This window comes from Opisthorchis viverrini (genome assembly GCF_000715545.1).
Source record: "Opisthorchis viverrini unplaced genomic scaffold opera_v5_298, whole genome shotgun sequence".
Classification (NCBI taxonomy): domain Eukaryota; kingdom Metazoa; phylum Platyhelminthes; class Trematoda; order Opisthorchiida; family Opisthorchiidae; genus Opisthorchis; species Opisthorchis viverrini.
In genome coordinates this window covers 320,914-328,324 of record NW_008751950.1, presented here as the reverse complement: position 1 = coordinate 328,324, position 7,411 = coordinate 320,914, and the positions used below count along the sequence as shown (strand labels likewise).

Genomic DNA, 7,411 nt, shown 5'->3' with positions numbered 1-7,411 from the left:
AGATTTATCGCTTCAGGGAGTGAGTCATTTCGGAGAGTTCCAGTACCAAACCAGCTGAAACTGCTTCGGGTTTGCAACAGTAGGGTTCGGTGTAGAAAAATGGGTGGCGAAAGTGGTTGGGTTCAAATATAGCAATGAGGAAATCCGCAAAAAACGTAGTCCTTAGGAAAAAAGTGAGGTTGAAATGCGGCAAGGCACAAATCAAACTCGAATTGAAACTGAGGGAAGGAAGGAAAAACAGAACAACGGACAGAATCAATTAGCAGGGATTTGCTGAGTTAGCTTCAGCAACTATGGACCTTCCGAAACAATTATGTTAAAGCACAAGTATTGAGTACCACTTGTTATATAGCGGGGCGAGGGGAGGTTTGCATACTACTCACGCGACTGGTTCAGAGCACTTGGAAGGCGATGGAAGTGTCTGAGAAGCGATATGTCTTTCTTGTAGCCCATAGTTTCCAAATAGTTACTATAGCTGAATGTGTGGATCATCACTGCATCTGCGTGGTCATCATCCATTCTAATGTGTTAACATTTACTGCCCTGGTAGGGTTTGCCAGCACTCTCTAGAAGTGACAACGTGAAAGCCAAGTAGAGGTCTGTTCAAAAAATAGTGGTTAAACGGTATAACGTTACTGCAAGTTTCGATTTGTGATCTGTCTTTACAGTGAATTGTATTCCTGCAAGACAGCAGATAGCACCATGGCACCTGGGTGCTAGAAATGCCTGTATTCCGTCGAACAAATGTGTACTAGGGCTTTCAAAGTCAGGTCAGCTGGTAGCTAATTTAAAACAGCTTGGCGACACTAGTCTGTCGGTTAAGGACAGAATCTGCAACGATTTGGTGAGTGAATTACAGTTGTAAAACATGACCACTATGAGTTGAAGACAAAACCGCTGGTTCTCAACCACAACTGTCTACGAAGCATTGCATGTATACTGTGGAAAACAGCGTTCAACTTGAATAGTGCTCGGGAACTCATAAAACGATAAAGGGTTCCGTCTCGAAGAGACTGGACCTTCCGTTTAGTTTTTCCCCTTGGGCTGGTTTAACTCAGTTTTCTGAAGCCTCGTCCGGAGCGAAGATGCCAAGTGGATGGAGAAGGGCTGGAAGCTGAAGTATGAAAATTCGAACGGGAATGCATCCGAATACTGGTAGCTAGGGTGGGTTCATTGGTATTGCAACTAGCTTGCAAGCGTTCTGCCGCCAATCGAGATGACACTATCAGCGTGCGGTTGAATGGTCTCATCCGTCTATCTGTCTCCTCAGATTTTGTCATTTCACTCACAGTCAACAATTAATTCTCACCCCCACGTTGCATTACCCATGTCAACGTCGAACTGAAATGAACTAAAGCCGGTCTGCAGGCTCAAGGAACCGTGGATTTTACCGCTCAGAACACAGGAACAAGGTGGGAGACGTTTTTCCTGTATTGTTCAAGCGAAAAACCCCTAAGCATCGGTCAAAAATATTCCTGTTCCTCCTAGACATAGCACGCTACTAAGCAGGTTACTGAAGACTCTTTGACAGCTCATAACCGGTTCCGCCTTTCTTGGGCCCCATCGGGTAGACGCAGTCCCCGAGTTTCTGTCAACCTTATGTTCTACTCGAACCTAATTGCACGAAATCCGACAAATACACTCATATGAATAGCAAGTTGGTTTTTACGTCAGACTAATCTGAATCCAAGCTGAATCTTTCGTTTATGATGTTCCCCTTCGAGTAAACATGCCACCTTATGTTTCATTTGGTACAAAAATCGTTCACCTGTACCACCTTTTCGGTGCCTAGCTGCCACGTCACCAGAAGGAAGCACGAGGGTTGGGATACGCCAAGTTGCCCAAACCTATACAGGGGAAGTCGACATGCAGAGGTTAGTTTCGATCCGCAGACTTTCGGGTCAGTAAATTCGCGCTCTAACGGCTGAGCCATCTCAGTTGGTACGATACCAGAGGTATCACAATACACTGTGTAGATGTAACAGACCATTCATAAGCTTGATGAAAACGGTTCGACATCTCACGACCGGTTTGGCGCGCCCCTCTTGGAGATCATCAAGTATGCGCGATCTTCGAGTTTCCAATGTCTTACAAACTGAAACGTGTGGCGGCTTCTGCGTAGCAAATTCAGCTGAAGAACTTCATAAACGAAAGATTCGGCTGGGTTTCACGTGAGTATCCGTGAAAGCAAATTTGCTGTGCAAGTAAGTGTTTTTGTCGAACAGTTTATCCTGTTAGAGAAAGAGCATTAAGCAACCGAGATGGCTCAAGTGGTTAGAGCGCGAATTTACTGACCGGAAGCTCCGTGGTTCGAACCCGACCTCTGCCTCTCGACTTCCCCTGTCTAGGCTTGGGCAACTTGGCAGTATCCCAGCCCTCGTGAAACCTTCAAATGGCATGGCAGTTAGGCACCGAAAGGGTGCTACAGCTGAGAGTTTTTTTAGGGAACCGTAAACCAGATATAAGTACCCGGTCGGAAATAATCGCACTGCAAAACTGTGACAAAAGACGACAGAAAAACAAGCCAAGTATCAAATGGCATGGCATTAGGCACCGAAAGGGTGCTACAGCTGAGAGTTTTTTTAGGGAACCGTAAACCAGATATAAGTACCCGGTCGGAAATAATCGCACTGCAAAACTGTGACAAAAGACGACAGAAAAACAAGCCAAGTATCAAACCTGTCTCACAAGAGAAAGCAGTCGATATCTATCAGTTGAAAGGAAATTAAACCGTCCACACACCTGCAAACGTCCGGGGGCGAGAGACCGTGAGTAAGGACAACACCGTGCCGCAAACAAACATGGCAATCAAATGAAACGAGGTGACTCAGCAAGACCGTAAACACAGGTGTCCTCACCTGATACTGGGAAATTCTCCGTTTTCCAAATACCAACCACGACCTGTGCCATCACCTCCACAAAGAATAAAGTGTTTGTGTCCGTGCCAATAAACAGAGAGGACCATCCGGTGAACTATTCGGTTAGTTGTACCGCCCGCACGAAGGGTTGAGTCGGCAGCACCATCATCAGCCTGTTGCTGGTCATCAAAACGACCCTCTCGGGCGGGGCGGTTTGGGTCACGACCACTGACGCGTTTGTTAGTTTGTCGCACAAGGAAGTCGCCTTGGTTTTGGAGAAGCCTACACGGCGAATTGAATGCAATGCCGACAAAATATTAGGATACGAGCGACAACGTAGACAGGTCAAAGGGGAAACATGTTTCAAACTGCAGACAGGTGGAGTACGCACAGGCGCAGTGAAAAGTTCTCAAGTACTGATTTAGTAAATGACAAAGCGGTTGCGAATCGGGGGTAACTGTTGCGCTAAGACGTGTAATTGGTACCATGCAGAATGCATATATTACATGAACATAACGGGTCCGTAGATCTACCCGAAAAGTGTATGCAAATCAGAAGGGCGACATTTCACGTCTTCTAATACGCACAGCAATCGTTCGCCTAGAGTATTGCTTTCGGCAGCACAGGCAACGGTGATTCGGTCATGTGCCGTGCGTGTTGACTTCGATCGAAACTGTCTGGTCGAGTACTAGTACCACACCCTATCTGACCTCGATTTGTCCATTTCTTGCAAATATCACTGAAATAATTTCTGCGCGATTGAATGGTGACCAAGGTGAGCATGACACAACTCAAAGTTGCCATGTGAGAGAAAAGAAGTTACGGGAGGTGTTTGTAACGATATATACAGTGGACTTCCTCCGAAATAAGATTACAGAGATTCAGCTGGGCTCTAGGTGAGTCCCCCGTCAAAACCAAATTAGTAGAGGCAAATGAGTGTATTTGTCTAAATCTGTCGAATTCGGGTTCAAGTAGAACATAAGGTTGACGGAAACTCGGAGATTGCGCCTGCGTTATGAGCCACAAGAAGGCCGAAACCAGTCGCGGGCCGTCGAGTAATGTATTACGCATCAACTGAAACACGAGGCAACCTGGTGCAGCACATTCAGTTGCCTTAGAATATCATAAACGGGAGATTCACCTGGAACTCCCAGGTGGGAGTGAAGACTTCTTCAAAGGAGAGCCCCACTAGAACATGAGATACTAATGGCCCTAATCAGTCCAGTTTTGCGTTAACGGCTACACCATTGGATGATCGGCTCGGGCAAGCGAGCACAAACGAACACAGTGATCGATAGAGATAAGGCTTTGGGCACGCCCGGGAAATGCTGGGGAGGAAACAATACGGCAATGCGTTTCTCATTGAAACCAGAGCGGTGCTGCAGGCAAACTGCTGGGTACATACCATCGAATTCGGTATTCTGATAAAGAAAAACCACGTGATTCACGAGGAGCAGAAGAACCTGCATCATCCCGAACGTCGTACTAATGAACAACACTCAGTCATCGCCATAGGTGGTGGAAGCCAGCTGATTAGAGATACAAGTCACCGTAACACATATCTTTTGAGTGGAGATTAGGGAAATCTACAAAATTCCTGTCGTACAGGTAATAACGAATCAATTATGTGCGAATTGTGTAAAGTTACTCAGAACTATGGTCGCACAACATTACATCAGTGAAAACTTAAGGCGCGTACTGGATCGCCGCTCAATCTCTGTGGCGACATTGCTACTTGCATGTACAGCCCACAGAGTCTAAAAGATACCTTGTGTGTTTCCTAGGGATCCTGCACGGCTGAGTACAGTGTGTTTCCTAGGGATCCTGCACGGCTGACAAATAAAAACCATATCGCATGACTGTCGCATTGTGCAGTGAAATTTCATTTGTATCCGGGTATCTTTCAACGGTTTCCCAGGATATGGGATAAAGCTTCTCATTTGGTCGTGTTCCAAAGACGCAATACTCGTGCGTGCCGGTGATTCTCGCATACCGACACGCCACATGATGAGCTGTTTTTCATGCCCATTTCAGAGTGACGTAAACAGAGAGGTGGCCAAACCTTGACTTGGCAGAGGAGTATGAAGGAGATCACGAAACGCTTGGGTGCTGTCGGTGCTACTCGCCTTTCAGGGTGGGGACCGCGTGATCCTCACTGTGCCTGGTTGGAGACACTACAAGATATGGCTGCCAACCGATGTCAGTGGCGTTCTTGTTGTCAGTTTCTATCCAGATTGCCTGAGTGAATGTCTGGAGGTGTAGGCACCTCGGAATGATTGTGTTAAGCTAGCACTAAGTCCTTCCCCCATCCACCTTTATTCTTTTCTTTACAATAAGGCTTTCAAATAAATCATGGTTGTACGACAGTGAAGCATCGGTGTTGAACACTGATGTCATGCTGTCGATGACATGATGAGCCTGTGTACCGGTCATTAGTCTTCGATAACTAGGTCATCAGAGAAACAGTAGTTGTTTCATTTAGGTATGCTACAATATGAAGTGACCAAGCACACGAAGACAAAATTCTATCCAACATCGAAAAAACGACTATTCGGAACCCCAGAAGTACCGGATTATCGTCGGTTGTATTACCCTCAGTCGGCCAGCTAATTTAAATCGAATCAAGTCAATCAGAAATGAAATGACACTATCCTAGAAAGGAATTTCGTTGCTGCGTCTCCTGGTAAGAAGGAAACTTGTCGTTTTGGGAGACATCTAGTCTTCAGTTCTGAAAGGTTCGGAAGAGGGAGGAAGCCGTGGTGCAAACAAATACCATGCTTCCAGAATTGTCTGTTGGGTGGGGAACCTCCCACTTAAACGTATTTTGCTGGGCACGTGAGTTGTTTAGTCGTGTTTTGTCTCCGAGACTCTCTCAGCTGGACGTGTTGTCATATAAAAAAGGGGGGAAGAACAATGTTCGCTTCATACCGAAAACTCACGGGTAGCGCCCGTTCAAGGTATATGGTTAACAAGCCGAGACTCCTTGATATTGACTGAGTCTCTGTCTGCCAACGGCGGAAAATAGCTTAAACGCCCTATTGACGCCTGTCAATGATATTGGATTCGATTTGGATGTGCGAAGCCTTCACCAGTCTTGTTACATTTATGATCCCACGTTTCACCAGGCTTTTACAATGTCAGAACTACAATTAGTGGTTTAAGTGAGTGACCAACGGGGTGAATCTTTTGGGTGTTGATCTACTCCAAAGTAAACACAAACCACGACAAACAACGAGAAACTATGAAGAACTATGGAGCGATGTGACAGTCATGTCATAGTTTCCTCCATCGTCACGTTGTTCACAAAAACAACTCAAGGACCGAAATCGCACACGACTCACCTTTCTACCTCCGTTCGAGGAAGAACACCGTGGAACCATGGTTCCTTGTTGATGTCAACTTGTCGCTGGAGAAAAACCACGAAAAAGGGAATAAGACAAAGGTCTCGCACTGGAAACCGACAATCATAAGGAATAGGTGGAAAGATAAACGCAGTTTCGTGATTGATATCGTTCATGTTTGTCGCGACTTTCCAGCACACACCACCATAAGTCCTCAATGAATGCCTGCAGAGTGAAGTGTTACCATAAAGCCCAAATAACAGAAAAGCACTGAACCATCCAGACAACTGGAAGGATATCCAAGTTGATTTATTCATACTTACCCAATCGAGCCAGCACGACACGTGCAAAAAACATAAACGGAGAATAAGACAACAAGTCACAAACGATGGTAAATGAAAACGGATCACGCCAGCATGGGGATTGCTGCAGCCACACAAAGGAGTGGCACGGGTTCGATAAACTATTTCACTTTCATGAACCCAAATAGAGTGAAGGATGAGTAGAAGAGGACGGAGCACCTGATTTCTGGATCTAAACACAACTGACCTTAACAAGTCACAAAGTAGCAAGAGAGAAAGAGATGAAAGTACGTTTCCGTTTGATCTCCGAAACAACCACGTTTGAAAGTGGAGCAGGGAACGGACAAGTTCCGAACCAATCCAACCAAAGCAAGGCGCACGAATCCGGACAGACTTAAATACATCTTGAACTTTTGAGTGGATATACACCTTGGCCCTTGAGGGGGAAAAAGATATATCAACCGTTGAGTGGAACCCTAATGGGATCCCCGATATCCGGCAAAGAAGTCTATTAGAAGAATCCGTTCCGAACATAACGGGACCACATAACAGCAAATGGAATAACCGTTTTCGCTGAGACAGATTTCATTGGTTGTTCTTCACTCGCCCTTGACAGATCAGTTGTAGTCTTAGTATCACTATTTTGACCCGCTTGTACGCGACAGTGATCAACAGATCAGCCAGTTCGCACGTTCGTTGACTTTTTCTGGTTTGGCCAAGCGCACCAGGCTATCAATAGGCTATCCAGAACGGGGTTCCACGGGAATAAGAAGATATTAAGGAGACTGTGGTCCACAACACACTGATACAGTAATTGGAGAATACTACATTGCCGATTGTCAGACCGAAAACGTGGATTCGCCACTCAGACGATACCTCTGTTACTATGCAACAGAATTCAGTAAAAAAT

The 7,411-nt window shown here is 45.8% G+C and overlaps 1 protein-coding gene across 1 annotated transcript in view; it reads right to left on the bottom strand.

The window, feature by feature from the left end:
• Nucleotides 1–7,411, bottom strand: part of T265_09648 (hypothetical protein) — a gene marked incomplete at both ends in the record, with an annotated part of 44,503 nt that overhangs the window by 11,470 nt on the left and 25,622 nt on the right. The window contains 2 exons of the mRNA XM_009175788.1: nucleotides 2,859–3,140; nucleotides 6,200–6,264. The remainder of the gene's footprint in view (nucleotides 1–2,858; nucleotides 3,141–6,199; nucleotides 6,265–7,411) is intronic.